The sequence below is a fragment of the Lissotriton helveticus genome, chromosome 12, assembly GCF_964261635.1.
Source record: "Lissotriton helveticus chromosome 12, aLisHel1.1, whole genome shotgun sequence".
Lineage (NCBI taxonomy): Eukaryota > Metazoa > Chordata > Amphibia > Caudata > Salamandridae > Lissotriton > Lissotriton helveticus.
In genome coordinates, this window is record NC_136073.1 from 336,595,835 (window position 1) to 336,616,381 (window position 20,547).

Genomic DNA, 20,547 nt, shown 5'->3' on the forward strand with positions numbered 1-20,547 from the left:
ATACATAACACTTCACAAATCACGGCAAAACTTTCCAGACAGCAGCTTCAGTGACTGCCACACTAGTTTTTAAATTTCATGAAAATTCGTTAAACGGTGCCAAAGTTATTAGAAAAACAAAAAATGCTTTTCCTATTGAAACTAGGTCCTAACTATAAGTACCAATTGGAAAGGGGGGCGGAGCTTGCCGGCGCCGAAGATGGCCGCCTAGTATAGTCACTCCGCGCAGTTCACAACAATCCAATTATTTATCCTGCATTGGCGTGCTCTCTACCATTCAAGATTAGCAGCCCTGCATAGAGTCTGCCTACCTGTGCCTCCGACTCCCTCGAACCCCTGATTTTGAGGCGGGCACGCAAAGATCTGAAGCTGCTGCTGCGGCGTGCACGCTGGGACGCACATCCCCGGACTTGGGTTCTTTGAAGGCTGACCGGAAGTGGTTGCTGGCCGGACGGGCAAGACTGATCGGTGCGTCCCGAGTGGTAGGACTGCCATCGGGCGCCGAGGACCTGGTGCTGCATGACCCTGCATCCGAGTGGTGGGCTCTGCTGGACGGCGGTAGGAGCGGGCGTGGGACAGTGTGAGGACACGACTGTAGCGCCTCGCTCCCCTGCCGAGATCGCGCTGTGATACCAGTTGCTGCCTGGGGGCAAGGAGGGGCGGCGGGTTTGGGACCAGAGCTTGAAGTACCGTGCACTGTCTCCCCCTCTCTTTCCCCCCACTACCCTCTCTTTTGTGTGGTCCAATAGCTGAGGCTCGCACATAGCGCCGCGTGCACAGCACTCCTGGCCGGTAAATGCTGATGAGACTTGGGTGTGCTGCGCCTTCAGAGATACTTGGCGATCCCCTGCTGTTTAGAACTGCTGCATGGACTGGTGCGGCTTGGCAACTGGAGAGAAGCATCTGGGAGTCCCCAGCCCATATGGATCCTTCCCATTCTATTGTGGTACTCTTTGCCTCAGCCCTCTTGTTTACAATGCGGAGCTGGTGCACATTCAGTAGTGCATTGACTACAAGTCTGCCTGCCTGACCGGTCCCTTGGTTGCTGTGCGTTACACAGCTATGATTTGAATCAGTGACAGAGGATGGGCTGTGCTTCTGCTGGAAGCTACCTGCACCCGGTGTCGCCTCACAGTAATTGGTGGCCTTGTGATGGGGGTGTGGACTGCGCGCTTCATTCACACCCAGCTGGCTCCTTGATCCTCTGCCGCTATACAGACTGGCGTGCTGAGGGCTATTTCGGCTGGAGGTCTGTGGGGACTACCAATAAATATGGGCCACTCCGATAAGACCCAACAGAAGTTGTCCTTTGACCAGCGCCGGCCTAGGAACCGTGCGCTCTTGGCCGATGACAGAGATGCCGGAGAGGAGCGGCCCGCTGAACTGCCGAACAGTGATATTAAAGCCATGCTTGCCTCAATGGAGAAGGGCCACACGACTCGCTAACTGTTCTCGGCACAAAGATCGACTCCCTCTCCTATCGCATGGACAGGATGTCTGAGAGGGTGGACAAGCACGCAGAACGTCTCGACATTCATGGAACGACTGGACAACAACGCACACAACAGCAAGGAACTCTTCAACATCGTTAAAGAGCTCTCCAACCCCAACGCCGGAAACAACGACATCACCCCATCACAAGACCTCTGCAACTCCCTCGCCTCCTACTTCCACAACAAGATCGCGGACATACACAACAGCTTCTGCACTCAACCGACGCACGCCACGACCGAACCACCGCCCCCCACCACCACCCTCCACGCCTGGACCCCGGTCAGCACCGAAGAGACCGTCCGCACGATGAACTCCATCCACTCCGGATCTCCGACCGACCCCTGCCCTCACCACGTCTTCAACAAGGCCGACGCTGTCATCGCACCCCACCTACGGGACATCATCAACACCTCCTTCGACACCGCCACCTTCCCGGAGAGCTGGAAACACGCCGAACTCAGCGCTCTACTAAAGAAGCCATCAGCCGACCCCACAGACCTCAAGAATTACCGCCCCATCTCGCTGCTCCCGTTTCCAGCAAAAGTCATCAAGAAGACCGTCAACAAGCAGCTGGCCGCCTTCCTCGACACGAACGGATCCCTCGACCCCTCGCAGTCTGGCTTCCGGGCCAACCACAGCACCGAGACCGCCCTGATCGCAGTGACCGATGACATCCGAGCCCTGCTCGACAACAGAGAAACAGCGGCCCTCATCCTCCTAGACCTCTCCGCGGCCTTCGACACTGTCTGCCACCGCACCCTAGTGCAGCGCCTCAGCAACGTCGGAATCCAGGAGAAGGCACTGGAGTGGATCATCTCCTTCCTCGCCGGAAGGACACAGAGAGTCCGCCTCCCCCCGTTCAGATCAGAAGCCACCGAAGTCATCTGCGGCGTCCCTCAAGGCTCCTCGCTCAGCCCAACCCTCTTCAACGTCTACATGAGCCCCCTCGCAGCCATCGCACGCCAGCACAACCTCAACATCATCTCCTACGCCGACGACACCCAGCTGATCCTCTCCCTCGCCAACGACCCCGCCACCGCCAGAGCCAACCTTCACGAAGGGATGAAAGAGGTAGCCGAATGGATGAAGAACAGCCGCCTGAAACTGAACTCGGACAAGACGGAAGTCCTCATCCTGGGATCTTCACCCTCCGCCTGGGACGACTCCTGGTGGCCCTCCGCCCTAGGCAACACACCCAAACCAACAGACCACGCACGCAACCTGGGCTTCATCCTGGACTCCTCCCTCTCCATGACCGGACAAGTCAACGCCGTCTCATCGTCGTGCTTCAACATCCTGCGCATGCTACGTAAGATCTTCCGGTGGATCCCCACCGAGACAAGGAAGACGGTCACCCAGGCCCTCGTCACCAGCCGTCTGGACTACGGCAATGCCCTCTACGCCGGAACCACCGCCAAACTCCAGAAGAGACTCCAGCGGATCCAGAACGCCTCAGCCCGTCTCATCCTGGACATCCCCCGTCACAACCACATCTCCAGACATCTGAGAGACCTGCACTGGCTCCCGGTCAACAAGAGAATCACCTTCCGCCTCCTCACCCACGCACACAAAGCCCTACACAACGAAGGCCCAGGATACCTCAACAACCGCCTCAACTTCTACGCTCCCAAACGCCAGCTTCGATCGACCGGCCACGCCCTCGCCCTCGCCACCGTCCCCCGCATCCGAAGAGCCACCACAGGGGGAAGGTCCTTCTCGTACCTCGCCGCCAAGACCTGGAACTCCCTCCCGACCCACCTCCGCCTGACCCAGGACCACCTCGCCTTCAGGAAGCAGCTCAAGACCTGGCTGTTCGAGCAGTAGGGGACCCCCCCCTAGCGCCTTGAGACCCCACGGGTGAGTAGTGCGCTATATAAATGCTTTGATTGATTGATTGATTGATATGGCTGAACAACGGTTAACCGAGGTGGAGGAAGCACAGACGGACGTCTAGTCAAGTCGCAAGCACATTGAAAAGGTGGTACGGTCCCTACAAGACAAGGCTGAGGATTTGGAGGGTAGGTCGCGGAGGAGCAACTTGCGTATCACGGGCCTTCTGGAATCTACACCCACCTTTAATATGGAGCAATTTGAGGAGAACCTGTTGATACAGCTGCTGGGCCGTGAAACTTTCTCGTCCATGTTTGTGGTAGAACGGGCGCACCGATCCTTGGGGCCACGACCGCCCCCTGGGGCTCCCCCACGGCCCATCATAGCTAAGCTCCTCAATTACCGAGATCGGTATGCGGCGCTTAGAGCAGCTAGGGAGAAACAATCGCTTCACTACGAGGGATCAGTGCTTGCCCTGTTTCCTGATTTCACTGCGAGAGTACAAGAAGCGAGACACCTGTTTTCTCCACTCAAAAAGCAGCTAAGAGAAAAGAATATTGATTACGCGATGCTGTACCCTGCCCATCTCCGAATTAACTGTCCGGGTAGATCTCTCTTCTTCCCTGATCCTAAAGTGTTCCAGAAAGCGATCAAGGACTGGACCAGGGAGCAGAGGGGCAGCCCTGAGAAGAGCGGGGGTGCCGGGCAGCAGGTGGATCGCTTGATGAGCAGGACTGACAGCGAGGTTGGAGATATCACAGATAAGGAACTTGTGCCTTTGACTCTGGGATTCGCAATAATGTGTTTGGGGGCCTTCTGGTGGGGGTGCGCGAAGAGTGTTCCCATGATATTGAGTGGTTTTTGGTGGGGTACATATTTTCTAGTATAAGCTGCTGGTTCTTTGGGCTGAAAAATGGACGCAGAATATTTTGCGTGCCAATGTGTACTACTCTTTCAGTTGATGTGCGGACTAACATACACTTTGCCAAAGGTTGGTCTGCTAGAGCATAGGAGGCAACCTCTGCCCTTGAGTGACTTTCACAAAGAGCTTCTTGTTTTTTGCTGTACTCATGGGTGAGCAGAAGTGGGTGGGGTGAAGGGCTCTTTTTGGGTTAATTAGCAAGATGTATGTTCTGAGGTTGGGGCTCTTCGGTCTTTTGATTCTTCAGGTCCTGGTTGGGGGGGCCTTGATGTGGGTGGAGGGAGGTTGGGGTTTAGGTCACAAGCAATGCCGTAAATTGCCTTTATTTGATTTACTCTGCAGCACAGTTCCCTTCAGAGTCATGATATTGAATGATGGCGCTTTTGTACAGCTTCATGACACAGGTGACTGAAGAAGTGCACGACCCAGAGGTAGACACACTAAAAAAGTGCTAACCTGGAATGTCCGTGGCCTAAACGATCATAGGAAGGTCTGTAAGGTCATAGCCTACTTGAAGAGACATCACATTGATGTGGCATTTTTGCAAGAAACGCATCTCCCGCTCACTTCCTCTATGCCGCGCTGTAGGGGCCTAATAGGGTCAGGTCACGCAGCAGGTTTCACCAAACATGCGCGAGGTGTCCTCAATTGGGCCAATCCCAAGTCCGCTCTTATTCTCACACCGCTTGCCACTGATGCTGCCGGGAGATATGCACTCACTAGATAAAGAGGGAAGAATATGGATGTACTGCTAGTTAATATATACGGTCCCAATTTCGACAATCCTGACTTTTTCGCAGAACTTGCACGGGTGGTGGGTTGTCATGGCGGGTACTGTCAGCTGTGGGGTGGAGATCTCAATCTGATTCGCAATCCCTCCCTGGATAGGTCAGGCGGACCTGTACGGTGCATGACGGCGGCGGCTAGGGAGCTGAATAGTATATTGATTGGGTCTGATTACGTGATGTTTGGCGCTGGAGGCATCCACACACGGGAGGATACACACACTACTCTGCATATCATAACATTCACACGCGCATTGATTATTGGCTTGCCTCTAGCTCACTTTGCGACAAGATTCGCACTTGTCAAGTACTACCGCTCACGCTTTCTGACCACTCTCCGGTTCTCTTAGTGTTGGAGACACCCAGCAGGCACATACCCCCCTTTGCTTTAAGGTTTCCACCCTATTCTTTGCTAGAGGCGGTATTCAAGGAAGAGCTTTCTGAGGCTATTGAGCTGTTTTTTTAAAAGAATGTGCAGTCGGTTGATGATTATCAAATCGTTTGGGAGGCCTTCAAAGTTTACATTCGTGGGATCACCATTGCCAAGCATTCGGGGGTTCTCCGGTCCATACGCAGCCGGCTGCGTGCACTGGAGGGAAAGATAAGAGATCTGGAGTGCAGGCAGCTGCAGGGATTCGATGCAGTGCCGGAGGGGGCGCTGGCGGAGGCACTAGGGGAATATAATCAAGCGGTGGATGATGAGGTTAAACATCTGGGCAAATATGCCGTGGGCCGGTCATACAGTGAAAGGGATAGACCAGGTGGGGTCTTGGCTCAGCTACTTAGGAATCATCGAGAGGAGTTGCAGGTTGTGGAGATCAAAACAGTGGAGGGTCAAAAGAGTTGCTGATAGATTTCGTCAGTATTACATATCGCTGTATGCCTCCCGATCTCCCGCCGCGTATGAGGATATCATTGATTATTTAGCTCATATCAAACTACCCTGGCTGACAGACTTGCAAAGGAAATTTCTCATGCGGCCTATAGAGAAGGATGATATTTTGCTGGCTTTATCTTCTATGCGTGCAGGCAGCGCTTCTGGCTCCAATGGCCTCACTGCCACGTTTTACAGAACTTTCATTGACCTGCTGCTCCCACAGCTCGCTCAGCTGTTTGACGATATTTGCGTAGCTGTGACGATGCTGCCTACCATGTCGGAGGCAGTAATAATTACACTGCTCAAGTCTGACAAGGACCCAGCTGACTGCGCCTCCTATCGACCACTGTCACTGCTCAATGTGGACACAAAACTGTTTGCAAAAATTCTGGCTAACAGGTTGGTTCCGCTGGTCCCTCTTTTGGTTGCTCCAGAGCAGGCGGGTTTTGTCCCAGGCAGGAACCTTACATATAACCTGCGCACTGTGTTTGGTGCACTGCAACATATAAAACCGGACACACCAGCAGCGGCTGTTTTTTTAGACATAGAAAAGGCATTTGGCTCCATCGAGTGGCCTTTTATGATGCAGGTCTTATCAAGGATTGGTGTGGGTCCTGTCTTTCTGCAGTTGTTGGCCGCATTGTATAGCAAACCTACGGCCCGCATAAAAATTGGCAATGTAGTCACAGAACCTATACACATTACTAGGGGCACGAGACAGGGCTGCCCCCTGTCACCACTATTGTATGCCTTGGTGGCGGAACCTTTCGTGTGTGCTTTGCGGGAGTACCACCAGAACCGGGGGATATATTTTCCGCACTATAAAATCATAGTCTCCACTTATGCGGATGACACATTGTTGTATGTTAGGCACCCCAAAACTAACCTCTCTGCTGTACTCCGTGAGGTGGTGTGTTTTGGTGGTCTGTCGGGACTCCAGGTCAACTGGTCCAAGTCACTAATTTTCCTCTTACATCGAATAATTCTCCTTTCGTCCCTAATTATCCCCTTTGTTTGGACCTCGGACGTGGTACGTTACTTAGGCATTAGAATTCACACAGATTAAGAGACAGTATTCCGGGAGAATTACGGGATGGCCTTTAGTTGGCTGGAGGATGATGTGGAGAGATGGATTAAACTACCCCTGACGGTGTTGGGCAGAATATCTATTATGAAAATGGTGGTGCTACAGAGATTACTATTCTTATTCACGAATATCTCCATGGTTCTCCCGAATGGCCTTTTTTCGTCGCCTTACGACGTTGATGATCCGGTTGGCGTGGGCTGGTAAGCAGCCCCGGGTTAGATGTAAAATCCTTGTTTTGCCATAATCTATGGGCGGGCTGGGAGCCCCGGATTTTGAACTATATTATAGAACTGCACAATGCGCACATGCCCACTCCTTGATGCATGGATCACCTGACATTCCGTATCTTAGAATAGAAACGGAGGTGGCTGCACCTTAGCCGCTCCCTGCCATGCTGTATCAGAGTGTTGATCGCAGAGCCTGTATCCTGGACTCCATTAATTCCACCGCTAATGCCTGGTATCAGCTTCTACAGATGCAGGCAGGTGCTACATTGTATTCACCGAAAGCACCTCAGGATTGGTGCACCTGGATAGCCCCTTGTAAAGAAAAGGGAGTCATAAAAGCACTAAGCACGTTAGGAGTCCAAACTGTTGGAGATTTGTTTACAGGGGGTGCCTGCAAGGTATGGGAAGACCTTAGTACTGTAGATCACCAACCCACCGCCTTGACTAGATTCCACTTCCACAGAACTAGGCGAGGATTGTTAGGGGAGGAATATTTGGAACCTCCGGAGGTATCTGCGTTCACTCACATTATTAGCGCCACGTCCCCGAAGTGCACGGTGGCCAGACTATAAAGCATATCTATGGCCCATAGAGCGCACCAGTATACGAAGGCTCGCTTGGCGTGGCAGCGCGACTTAGATACAGCTATAGACAATGACATGTGGACCTATTGTTGTACAAGCACAAAACACATTTCTCTTAACGGCCGTCATCGGCTGGTGCATTTTAAATATCTGAACAGAGTGTACCACACCCCGGAGAGGCTGCACAGATATGGGCTGCGGGAAAACGGGGCATGTGACCGCTGAAGGGCACCGGTAGCTGACTTTCTCCATTTGGCTTGGGGGTGCCCAGGTATTTCGGCATTCTGGGCGGAGGTGTTTAAGGAGTTGAACCATATTACAAAATTAGCCCTTGAGCCAGATCCAGCGCTAGCATTACTGGGATATTCTAAACCCCTACCTAAGGGGGTGAGGCGTCTGATAGACATGGGGTTGTTGATTTCTAAATGCAGGATTGCGATTAATTGGTTTCGAGGCCCTTTGCCGACAAATTTGAGGTGGAAAGAGGATATGACATACTGTAGCATGCAAACTGAGCTCTATAGTGAGCTACTACCTCCACGTAACAGACCAAAGAATGTCTGGGGGTTATGCACTACTTACATGCATACTGCTACAATGGCTGTTAACGAGTCCCCGGACCGGGGTAGCGTTGGGTCCTCCGAAGGATTTGCACATGTCAGCCCGACTGTTTAAATTTCGTTCAATATGATGGTTGGGTGGCTGTTTGCCTCGGGGCACATGTACGCCCATTGTCATTGTCCTTACCTGGGAGGTCTTTTTTTAAACGCATGGGGATGTCACCTGGGAGTCATTATGCTCGTTTAGAAGTCCAGTGTGGTTAATGTGATTAATGTACATGTCGTAAACTGTGCAAATTGGCAGGATGTATTGCTGTGACTTGCTATTGTTTTGTACTAAGAAAATCAATTACATTTTTTTTTTTAAACTATGACTACCAACTGGTGACCACCGGTAGGATATATATATATATATAGCCTATGCTTAAGACTTTGATAGGAAAGCAAACATTTGAGGTGAGAAAATTTAGAGCGTCGCTGGTGTTGAGAGAGCTCTATACTGATTCCACCTAAACTTGAGAACTACCCAGAGTTCTTTGCTTCTATTTTTGCAAAATGTATGCGGCACTCTATGCCTGAAATGGTATAGTTTTGATCTATCTATCTATTTTAAGGTAGACTTAGTTAACATCAATTCAATAACTTGTAACGTAAGTATCACAATCAATACATAATGCTCTAAACAATATCCAACACCTCGATACCAACAGGTGTAGTTGTAGCATTCACCAGTGGATTTCCTAACAAACCTATATACAAAAAGATAATGGAGAACATGTATTCAAATTATTGAAGGCTATGTATGTGTTGTTCAGTCCATTGGTGTGTGAGCACATCACATAGCACTCAAGTCCCAAAACCAGCTGGGAGGACATAAGTAAGCCCAAGTCCAGCATTCACCCAAGAGTGGGGAAACTTATCTGCCCTGTATTCAAGTTAGCTCCAGTTAGCAATTCCCAGGCCATGCTCAGTGCGGAACCATGGAAGGGCAGGCCAAACATCAGAACAGCACCAGATTGCACCCAACAAGCCCAGCAGAGAGGCTAGGGTACACAGCATTCTACAATAGGCAATGAGACAAGGACATAGGGCAATATTCCACAAGCTCCATGTCCTGCAGGGGTCATGGAGGAATGTCAGCACCCAAAAACAGGGGTATTAACCTGTCCTCCAGAGAAGCGTCACTACCTCTTCACTCACAGCTGGTACACCCTTGTCCAAGTTCAGCAAGAAGCCCAAATTGTAAAGCACAGACACAGTGCCTCTAGCCTGGGTTGGGAATACACGTCCATCATAGCCAAAAGCAATACCAAACAGAGTATCTAAAACCTGAGCCGAAGACTAGCCGGTAGTCAGAGAAGGGCATATTACTAAGTGAGATCAGCACCACACAGACCCCTAACAAGCCAATTAGGAAGGTGTGAGTGCATACATTGCCATTATACAGACCCTCCAGCATGTCGCGATTTCGCGGTTCACAAAACAATCGCGAAATCAGCCGACTAGCGCGATGGTCGCTATATTTACAATTATTGACGTGATATTTACAAAAAAGTGTCAGCAAAAAAAACAATGCTCTTTCCATCTCTCTATATCAAGACCATCAATCACGAGAGTTATCTTGGCATTTTTATGGTTGCCTGAAAACAGCTGGACACACAAGAAACAGCAGCAGGTGCTTTTTAAATCCATAAATTATTTCTAAACTCAGCAAGTTCCCGCCCTCGCCACCCGCCTCCGAGCTCAGTAGCAGGTGGGGCTACACTGGTCGCACCACCCTAAAGCCTGCCCTGCTGGTTTCTCAAGCTGATTTTCACAGACAGCAGGAATAAAAATGGCTGATGCCATCAAACATGATTTTTGTGAGGCCAAACAATGAGATGGATAAACATTCCTCTAGAATTGCTCTAGCTTCTACTATCCTTTCTTTGTAGGCTCAGGTCTTCTAATGCAGTATTTTACTTTAGTTTATGGAGATTTAGATGGTATTTAGAAGGTATCCAGAAAAGGTTAGTGACAGCTTTCCTAGCTATTACACAAAGGGCAATGCACAAAATGTTCACATATGCAGATAATGTTGCCATGTTTACATGTAATCCTGCTGCAGCTGTTCGGGCTATAGAGAGGGGCAAGTGTCTTCGGCTTGAACTTTGGTTTTCTTTTTAACAATAACAAACATCGATTGATCTTTAGCAGACTTTGCTGAGGGACACAGTGGTTCAGATACATAAATGGCATTGACTACCTACTAGAACAATCAGGTGATCATAAATATGAAGTTTCTGCCCAGGTTTCAATGTTTATTTATGGCATACCTCTATTAACCACTGCAAAGTTCTTTTCCCAGGTGGACTCCACGTGATGCTGCTTTATCTGGAGTTAATAGAAAGCTCACACAGCACCGAGATACCTGAAAATGCCATTAGGAAGAAGAGGAAGGAGGAATATTCGAGAATGTAACATTTCATAGCTACGGTGAAGGAAAGTTTCAATTCTATTAAGGACGTGGGGAGAGGATTATGTAATAACTTTCTCAATTTTATTGCTTAGCAGCCAAAAACCAACATTATATTAAAACAATAAAGACTACAAATCTCATGAGTCATTGTTTTTCTAGTTTCAACAGTCCAACCATAGAGAACTCATATACAACATCCCTCAAGGAACAGCACTTCCTCTTTCTTAATGTGATAGAGATCCTTCCATCTTTGAAACTCAGATGTCTAGCTCTGATCCGTTCCTACCACAGAAAGAAGAATACATCAATGCCTAGGACTCAAACTATAGTCCAAACATTAATAAAGAGAGAAACCTTAAACACACTACCAGTATACAGATTACAGCAATAATATCATGATCTAATATTGACATCAATAAAATATACTAATCCTCACATCTGTAAATCCATACATTTTTGAGGGATGGTCGCTGAATACGAAATAATACCTGGGAGGGCTAATCCTTGCCTCTGCATCCTTAATAGAATTGAAACCTTCCTTCATGATAGCTAGGAAATGTTATATTCTATGTCAGGACTGGAGGCTAAAATTATGCAAATTGAAAGCTGATTGACCACCAGTGAGCCCATTCCAGGTATTGGCTTAAAGAAGAAGGTCTTAAACTGTCATGTGTTCTATACAGGGCCTATTGCAGTTTTCCCTATGTTAGCCTGACTGTGCATGACACAGGCTGCATTAGCTTGCACACGTTATTATATAATCATGTTTGCTTTAGTGCCACATTATATATTCACACAGATCTTGCAGTTGTTTTCTCGTTCTGTTCTTTCCTTTGATTTAGTCTGAGTCTCAGACATGGGCAAACTACATTGTCCCTTGTTATTATGTTCTGGTCAGGCACTCGCACCTAGACACAACACAGAAATGCAACTATTGTTTATGAACACATGTAGCTTATCATATAGATATGCACATCACTGCGGCAGACAGAAAGACATCAAATGTTCCCAAAAGAAGATCACGGCTATATCTGAGATGTAATACATTCATTGGTGTATGCTAAGGTACGGCGTCTGCTGCTAAACCCAGAGATCTTTACTGTATAATCAGTTTTGCTTCTGTTGAAGGGGAGGGGGGGGAGGGGGGGGGGTTTAGGCTATACTGTCTTATAATATGACAGAGCTTTTTTTAATATACGGTTTATTGACAATGCAGATGGTATTTTCGCTAGGCAGTTGTTTTCCAATTGTGGCATGTATACTGCATTTCAGAGCATGATAGTTTAAATAAACATTTCAAATTGCTTTCGTGTCTCTTTCATTTCTTATTGTGGACGCATATGAGTATGTGAGCGAAAGAGAGGGGCTGATGTTTTCTGGGGAGTCAATTCACTTGTTCCTGTGGTTAGGAGGGCAAATGAGACACTATAGCTAGTCGGACTTGGACTCATGGTATTGAGGTGGTATGGTGACTGAGTCCCTAACTACTGATGTTCTATGGTCCAAAGCATAGTTCTGTTCCTGAGCAGAGTCCCTGCAACAAAACGTAGAGTCTGAAGACCAATCCGCCACCTTGAGGATATCTTTCAATCGTCCTCCCAAACAAAAGCTTTTGCTGCCATCACCCCCTAGTCAAAAGGGCACCAAAGGAGAAGGTGTCAATGCCCACCTCCTGTAAAATCCACTTCACCCATCTTGCGATAGTAGCCACTGACACCGGTTTGAACAGCTTCTTAAGGGTTATAAGTAGTTGCTTTGTCCCCGGAGGGCGGTACTGTTAGGTCATGGACTCGTAGGCCCATAGACACCTGACTACACATAATTTGGGGTGAGAATGAAAAGCCGGATAATGCACAACTCTGGAATTAGTTTAGGTTCTCCTGGATATAGAAAACAAAACTCCCTTACGGAGTGAAACTGTGATATCCAGCACTCATACACCTGTCAACAGAAAATCAGACACAAAAGAATCGCCAGTTTACTAGACAGCTGCCTGCATGACAGATATTCATTATCTTGCCATGAGAATAACAAATGCAGAACCACATTGACATCCCAAAAGGAAGAATAGCAAGGTTCTGGGGGAGTGGGCTGTCAAATGACACCAGAGGATGTTCCCCTTGCTGGTACCTCTTGGAACGGAAATGACCAGCTGAAATGGCAGATATACAAGAATTGATTGTGCGCTACGTTAGCCCGGTGCCCGACAACTCCAACAAGAAATTCAAAATGTGGACTAAATCTGCCTCCACAGGATTGATATCCCATCGTAGACAGAAGTGTGATATCTACACTAAGCTGAACTATATCACTTGATCGTAGAGTCGGCACAAACTCTTCTGATGAGTAGCATAGTTGTGATGAAAGACCTGGTCAATCCCAGCATCCTCTGTAATCTTCCACACCATCAGACGGAGATTGCCGTCCTGAACCAAGTGGTGCAAGCTGCTGTGATCGTCCGTCAGAAGAAGAGTAGTCTGCGGATGTGGGATTGGAAAAATCATAAAAAGTTCCAGAAAAACTGGACACCAAACTTGCAACTTCCAAAGGGGTGTCACCAGGATCACCTCCGCCCCTTGATGCCTGACCAATGCCGTGAGTCAGGCAATCATCAAGAATGGCAGGAAGGCATACCCTTGAAAGTGGCTCCATAGTGGAGAAAGGCATCTGTTGCTTCTGCCAACGGATCCGGATGCCAGCTAAAGAACCGGGGCAGTTGGTGATTCAGCCGGTAGGCAAAGAGCTCCACTTGACATGGGCCCCATTTGAACAAAATCGTCTGAAACAGAACTGGGTCCTGCTTCCACATGCTGGAATCTCTCAGATTACAAGAATTCCAATCCGCTGTCTGATTCAGACAACACAGGAAATACTCTGCCACACCCGAGATCTTGTTTGTGAGACAATGGTTCCAAAATTCCCTGGCCAGATCTGCCAGCGCCTTGGAGCAAGTGCCTCCTAGATAATTTATGTATCAAACCGCAAACACATCGTCCATCTTCTAGAGGGTGGAACAAGAGATACTGTTGCCCACCAGGCTCCGAATTGAAAACAACCCTGTGAGCAGCTCTAGACAATTCATGGGGAGAGCCCCTTCGTCATTTGACAACTGTCCTCCGGTGCTAACGTCCCCACACTGGGCACCCCAACCATGGTGACTCGCATCAGATTCTATGATCAAATCTGGGTTTGATCCAAAGATGGCCCTGCTGTTTAAGGCTTCCATATGATCAAGCCACCAGCGAATCTACATCCATACTTCAGCCGAAATGCTGACCTCCTCAGCATAGGACAAGCCCCTGCTGAGAGCCAGTGCTTTCAACCTCTGGAGCACTCTGAAGTGCAGCGTCCTGGAAAAATCGCCTGGATAGAAAAAGAAAGAAATCCAACAATCCTGGATACATGCTGGAGGGAAAAGCATTTCTTTTCTAATGTTCAGCGCAGTTCTCTGCAAATGAGCATCATTTTCTTGTGTGGCAGTTTGAGGAACTGAGCCACTGAGTATCTCGAAGCCCAGAAAGAGCAAATTCTGTGCAGGAGTAAACTAACTTCTGACAGTTGATGATAAACCCTATGTTCTGCAGAAGAGCTATAGCTAAATGGAACTGTGCCTTCAGTTTGACTCGATCCTGATGCATTTAACAGGATGTCATCCAAATAAACAATGAGTTGGACTCCTCTTGTGTGGAGCCATGTAATAGCCAGAAGTAACACCTTGGTGAAGCACCATAGTGCGGAGGAGAGACCAAAAGGGAGGCAGGTGAACTATAATCCCTGATCCCTCCACATAAGCAGCAGGAAGCAACGGTGTGGGAGAAAGATAGAGACAGGGAGGTACACGTCCTTCAAGTCCAACCTGATGAGCCAGTCATTCGGGAGGATATCCCGAAGGAGGTAAATCCCCTCCATATTGAAATGACAGTGTACTACCCACTTATTGAATTCTCGCTAGTTGATGACCAGTCAGACACCTTTCTCTTTCCTTTCCACCAGGAATATGTTGCTGAGAACCCCCTGGGGTGATGGGTAGTGGGTACGATCGCCTCTGTTTTTTAACAAATCTTGGATCTCTCTGTCGACTATCTGCATGCCCTCTTGTGATGGGAGCCCTCCATTGCTTGCAGTAGAAGCTTCCATACTGCTTTTGGTCCTGCCACTGCAGGGATCATCTGGTTTGGAGCTTGTGAAGGTTGGTATTATACACACCGAAGGAAAGCCCCCCTACCTTTTGCAGCCCTACCAAAAACCTTCTGGTTTGAACTCCTTCCAGAGTGACTGATGGGCCTTGTCCAGATAAGAAAAGGTTGTCACGGATTTCAATACCTCCCTAATAAAAGGGTCTCTGAAGAGACTCCCATCTGCCACTGCCCCGGCCTCTGTGGTGGCCAATTCTCCCAGTTTAGGGTCGAACTTAATTGCAGGCCACCTTGCCAGCCAAGTAAGGTCTCGGGCACTCTCCCCTCAGCCGAACCCTGACCTCCTTGTCCATTGGGTTGAGAATACAGGAAGCCACATACACCGATACCTTGCTGGTGGGAAACCAGTCCGCAGAGTGGGGACGATAGACAGCATCAGGATCCAGTAGGTCCTGGGAGTCTACTGCATCTTGCGGAGTAGATGTGTCCTGATCCTCTAGCCTGGGCCATGTGGTCCTGTCTTTCAGTCGCCAGGGTCTTCTGGGACCTGGTTCATCAACAGAGTCCTCATCAGGGTTCTCAGAGTCTTCATTGGTATTATCCTCTACCTCCTGAGGGGAGTCAGCATCATCGTCATCGGGGGTAAAACCAGGCTGCAAAGTGTCAAGGCGCGCTCACAAGAAATCATTACCCAACCTCTCAAATGCATCTGCTTGGGGGGTTACAGCCGTGGCCTTGGCACGATTTTGCCATCTGTTTACCCTGTGGGGCACCCCGAGTGTCACACGTGGGTGTAGGCCAATCCCTTTCCTCGTGAGGGCTGTAGGCTAGACTATTTGCTTACTTAGGGGTTGTAAGGCCAACAAAATTGCTCTCTAAAGGGAGACGTCAATGGCGTCTACTAACTCCATATGAATGAGGAGGAGAGACTTCTCTTCATCCTCAACCCCCCAATATTCTGCATTGGAACCTGCCATGGATGATCAAGGACAGAAGGCGCCTAACATAAAGGCCATATAGATAGGGTTAAGCCCTAGTATGAGCTACTAGAAAAAGGTCCTACAACCTTATTGACTACTAGAGCAACGGCAATCACCTGTTACCTTGGGCAAGCTTACAGTTACCAATTCTTGTTCAATTAAGCAGACTGAACTGATGTACATGCCCTCTAATTATAATGGTCTTAAGGAACAAATACGCTCTGCGTTATGGATACCCTTCAGCTGGAGCAACAGGAAACATCTCAAGGAAAGACATGAAAGAAGGGCACCACAATCAACAGTTAGGTATTCTCTGCAAGCTCGGTCTCTCAAAATGTCTCGGATTCCCTTTGCGTGAAAAAAAAGCCAAAGAGCTGCACAGAAAACACTATGCCAGAAATTAAGACACTCCGTCCGTGCATGCATGGGTTCGGAAATCACCTACACGCCCTCGAACAGTGCTTGGGAGCAACCACAATGCACAGTACTGCTTATACTGTTCCTGCTACACCGACAGTGTCACAATGCACCCAGACAGCACCAGAGAGACGAAAACAGCGCACACACAGAAAAACACCAACTTAGGCAGTTACACTACATGGAAATAACATCATCAGGGAAAAAGCACTTAACTGGCTCCTCAGCGGCGAAGAAAGAGGAAGTGCTGTTCCTTGGGGGAGTTTCTATGTGATGGACTCTATGGTTGGACTGTTGGAACTAGAAAAACTGGCATTTGCAATGCAATAAGTCTCGCAGTTACAAGAGTTTCAGCTATTGGCATTGTAAATAACAATGCCTTTTGTTTATGTTTTTAAAACAAAAATAAAAGGCATTATTATCTGCAATGTCAATAGCTCAAACTCGCGTAAATGCGAGACCTATTGCATTGCAAATGCTTGTTATATTTCAAAGTGAGATGTGGGGTGGATTGGTGGATGATTCAGTGAGTCCTTCATTGATAATCATTTAGATCCACTGATCTCAAGGGTACACCCCCCTCACCTAGAGCTCTACATCGGTGTGGTTACATTTGATACCCCACATCAACATTGTCGCTACTCAGGGTGAAACTAAATTGAGTACATTGGGCCCCCTTGAGAGGCAAGAATCAGTTTTCACTAATAAATTCTTAGCTACCATTGATGGAACAGGACAGGGGGAATATTATAGGGGTCAAAAACTGAATTTCCAGAAATCCACACTCCCACCAACAGACGTTTGTGAATACCGACAAATATGTATTTGTCGTATTAACTCGCTCAACCTTTCCCTGTGAGCATTTTTACTTGAACAGAAAAATCTGCAATACTGCCAGAACTACAAGCATACTTAAATTCAATTTCAAGCACAGATTCACTTTTATTAATTGTTGACGCAAATATGCACAAGTAAATAATGGTATTTGAGCATTTGGTGTAGATGTGCAAATACGTTTATGAACTGAAAGCCATGTGAGATAAGCTATGGGGGCTGTCCCAGTGGTTTAACCGTCAATTGGATTTCAATTGCCATATTTCATACCCTGAAGCTCCCACCCACCCTCATTGGTTTTTCGATATCTATGAGCAGGACCCCTGGAATTATGATTTGGCACCTGTGGTGTTTTTCACTTAATTGTGGATTTGCTGCATTTGCCACATAATCTATCGAATGCAGCAGCATGTTTTTGCTCATAAGGATCAAAAGTTATTAAAAATGCAGCAGTGTGTATTTCACTGTGGTGGAAGGCCTTTCGCAAAACTAGACTTGTCACCTTTCAGTTCCTTATTGCTGTATTTCAGTATTAAACTTTTACTAATGAGGCGGGGCCTTTGCCCAGACAGTGTTAACATGAAAGAAAACAAAATAAGGCAGTAGTACGGTCACAGCATGTGCTGCATTACGCTATATAATTTAGTCAACCATACTGCATAATTTGATCTTCCCCGTCCATTAATTCCAGTGCCTCTGCATAGACTTAACATCCATGAGGGGCATTACTCCCTTTCAATATACCGCCACATAAATGAATACCACGTCTATCCCCCCCCCTCTTCTCAAAGAGCCACTCTCGTGGGCAGGCAGGCACAGCACACAATGACCCATGACTCCCTTCAGACCCATGAAGCACCCGCAGCACCGGAGAACATTGCACGTGACCCCTGAATGCACATTTAGGGTGCACTCCCCTCCATAGAGCGCCACCGCTTGCACACTGCTTCACATGAACGGCCCTAGTCAGTAGCCACCCCTCACCTGTTGTCGAGGCCAGTCTTCTGGCTTGGAAAAGCTCTTGGTAGCCGAGGGTTGTAATCCCGAAAAAGGCCATTTTGGGTTAGCAGAGTTCGGTGTGATGACTACTGCACTATCTTGGTGGTGAGTCACTTGTGTTTAGGAAGGTGTGGTCAGTGCTGCTACGTATGGCGTAAGTCTTCTGCTTTGGGAGCTATTGGAGGGGGGTAGCGTCCTCTGAACTGTTTCGGTGGTGAATATCTTGTGAAATAGATGTGGGTGTTTCAGTTGTCCTTACTCTGTGTCTTGGATAAGTAAGTGTCTTGCTGTTTGGTGGAAGGAGGCAGTGGCCGTTGGTTGTTCTGTAGCTCTTCATAGTGGGTGAGTAACAGAGAAGGTAGAGGCTTTGCTTGTTGCTGGCTTTCTGGGAGTGGGGGTTCCTCTTTTAGTAAAACAACCCTGTTGTTGTAGGAGGTCCCTATATGTGGGGTGTAGTATCTGTCCGGTTGGTCTATTTGTCTGGGGTCACAGACAGTTGATGTCTCTGCATTGGGAGTAGTCAGAGTATGGTTGTATCTGTGATGTGAATCGTCCGTAACGGGTCTGTTGCTGAAGAAGTCGCTTCCGGCTGCACATCGGGTTATTGGCTGGAAATGTGGACCTTTGCAGTGCAAAAGCCTATTGTTATGGGGAGCTCTCTTGCTAGGAGTCGCTCAGAGCCCAGAGACGACCTGGTCCTCTATTTTTGAGTCAGAGTCTGATGTTTACAGCTATTACTATGGCAACCGGACAACGAGACATGACTCAACATAGAACCAGTACAAGCGCGCGCCTCGCGCGGCAGCAGGTAGAGGGGGGCCTGTGCGATTCCCTTGTGGGAGCAGGCAGCAAGGCACGATGATTGCGAACATATGGCGCCACCATCTGTTGCCACCCGCTCCAGCAAGGGAATCGCCAGACATGCACGCGTTGCCATTGCCAGCAATGCAACGCGTGCGCGCTTTTGCCCCCAAAACTGTGCCGATGGCTAAAGGTCTCTCTCCTATGCAGCGAGACCTAACAAAGACTCATGGTATTTGTAGTCTTTATTGCTTTGATATAATGTTGGTTTTTGGCTGCTGAGCAATAAAATGGAGAAGGTTATTGCATAGCCTGAGCCCCGACATAGAATGCAGGTTACGCTAAGCTATACTGTTTTAGGTTTAAACCTATAATAACTGATAAAACCCCACTGAAGGGGAAACAGTCCTCATTAGTGTAGACATATAAACACTGAAAAACACTTGTACAACCAAAAACTAAATTGCCGTTCTAAGAAAAGAAAGTGAGAGTGTGAGTCATTTTTTTATTTCTTCCTTAAAGGTCCAACATATACATTTTGATATACAAGCCAGTGACAAGAACAATTAGTCTAAAATCATTCTGCTTGAGCTTTGTTGTTTTGGGATGTCACTAAAATGTTGTTTCTTTTTCATATTGCTTCCTCCAGATTTGTGTGCTCGGATTAAGGGTGCATGGTTTAGAATCCAGTGTTAGATCTGATCTAACAATTTTATACACTGTAGAGAATCTGGGAATATTAAAATCATATCTGATCTTTTGGCAGTGTTTAATTCTGTCACTGATTGGTGGAATGACTGGCTCAAAAGCATCCTGGACAATAAGTATTGTAACATTCACCTACAGAACCCATATTTACAATGCTACAAGCGAAATTTGAAGCTCAAAATACAAAGTGATGCCTGTTGAAATTGCAGGACTGAAAAGTGAGACATTTGCCATGTGTACATTTGGCAGCTATGAATGTCCACACATCAGCAGCACCACCTTAATGTAGTTGGACAAAGAGTGCATAAAAGCAGTGGCAAGCATGCCTAAAGCATCACGTTTCAGATGCTGCTATTGGCATGGTTGAGGAGTAAACAAATCACCCCAACTGTGTCCAGGAATTTGTTCATTAATACATTTGAAGATAGAACTCTTACTTTTGACATCCATTAATTAGGGGTTGGCAGAAAACTCTGCTCCGCCAGTGGAGCGGATAAACCAGCCACCCCCACTCCCTGGCCTGGTCCCTGCTTCTGAAAGCAGCCCGGCCGGGGAGAGCCTCCCCAGGCTCCAGTGGACCCCCTTCCCCAGCGCCCGGACCCTCGACTGGCTTGTAGGGTGGGGGCTCCCGCACACTGGGTCCCGCCGGACGGAGGACAAGCCCTGGCTCGGTTCCAGCTTCTGAACCCTAGCCAGGCCGGGGATAGCCTCCATGGGCCCTGGAGGACCCCCGTCCCCCGTCCCCAGCGCCCGGACCCTCGGTTGGCTTGCAGGACGGGTGGCTCCCGCACCCTGGGAAACTGGGACGGAGCGCAAGCCCCGGACCCGGGCCCAGCTTCTGAACCCTG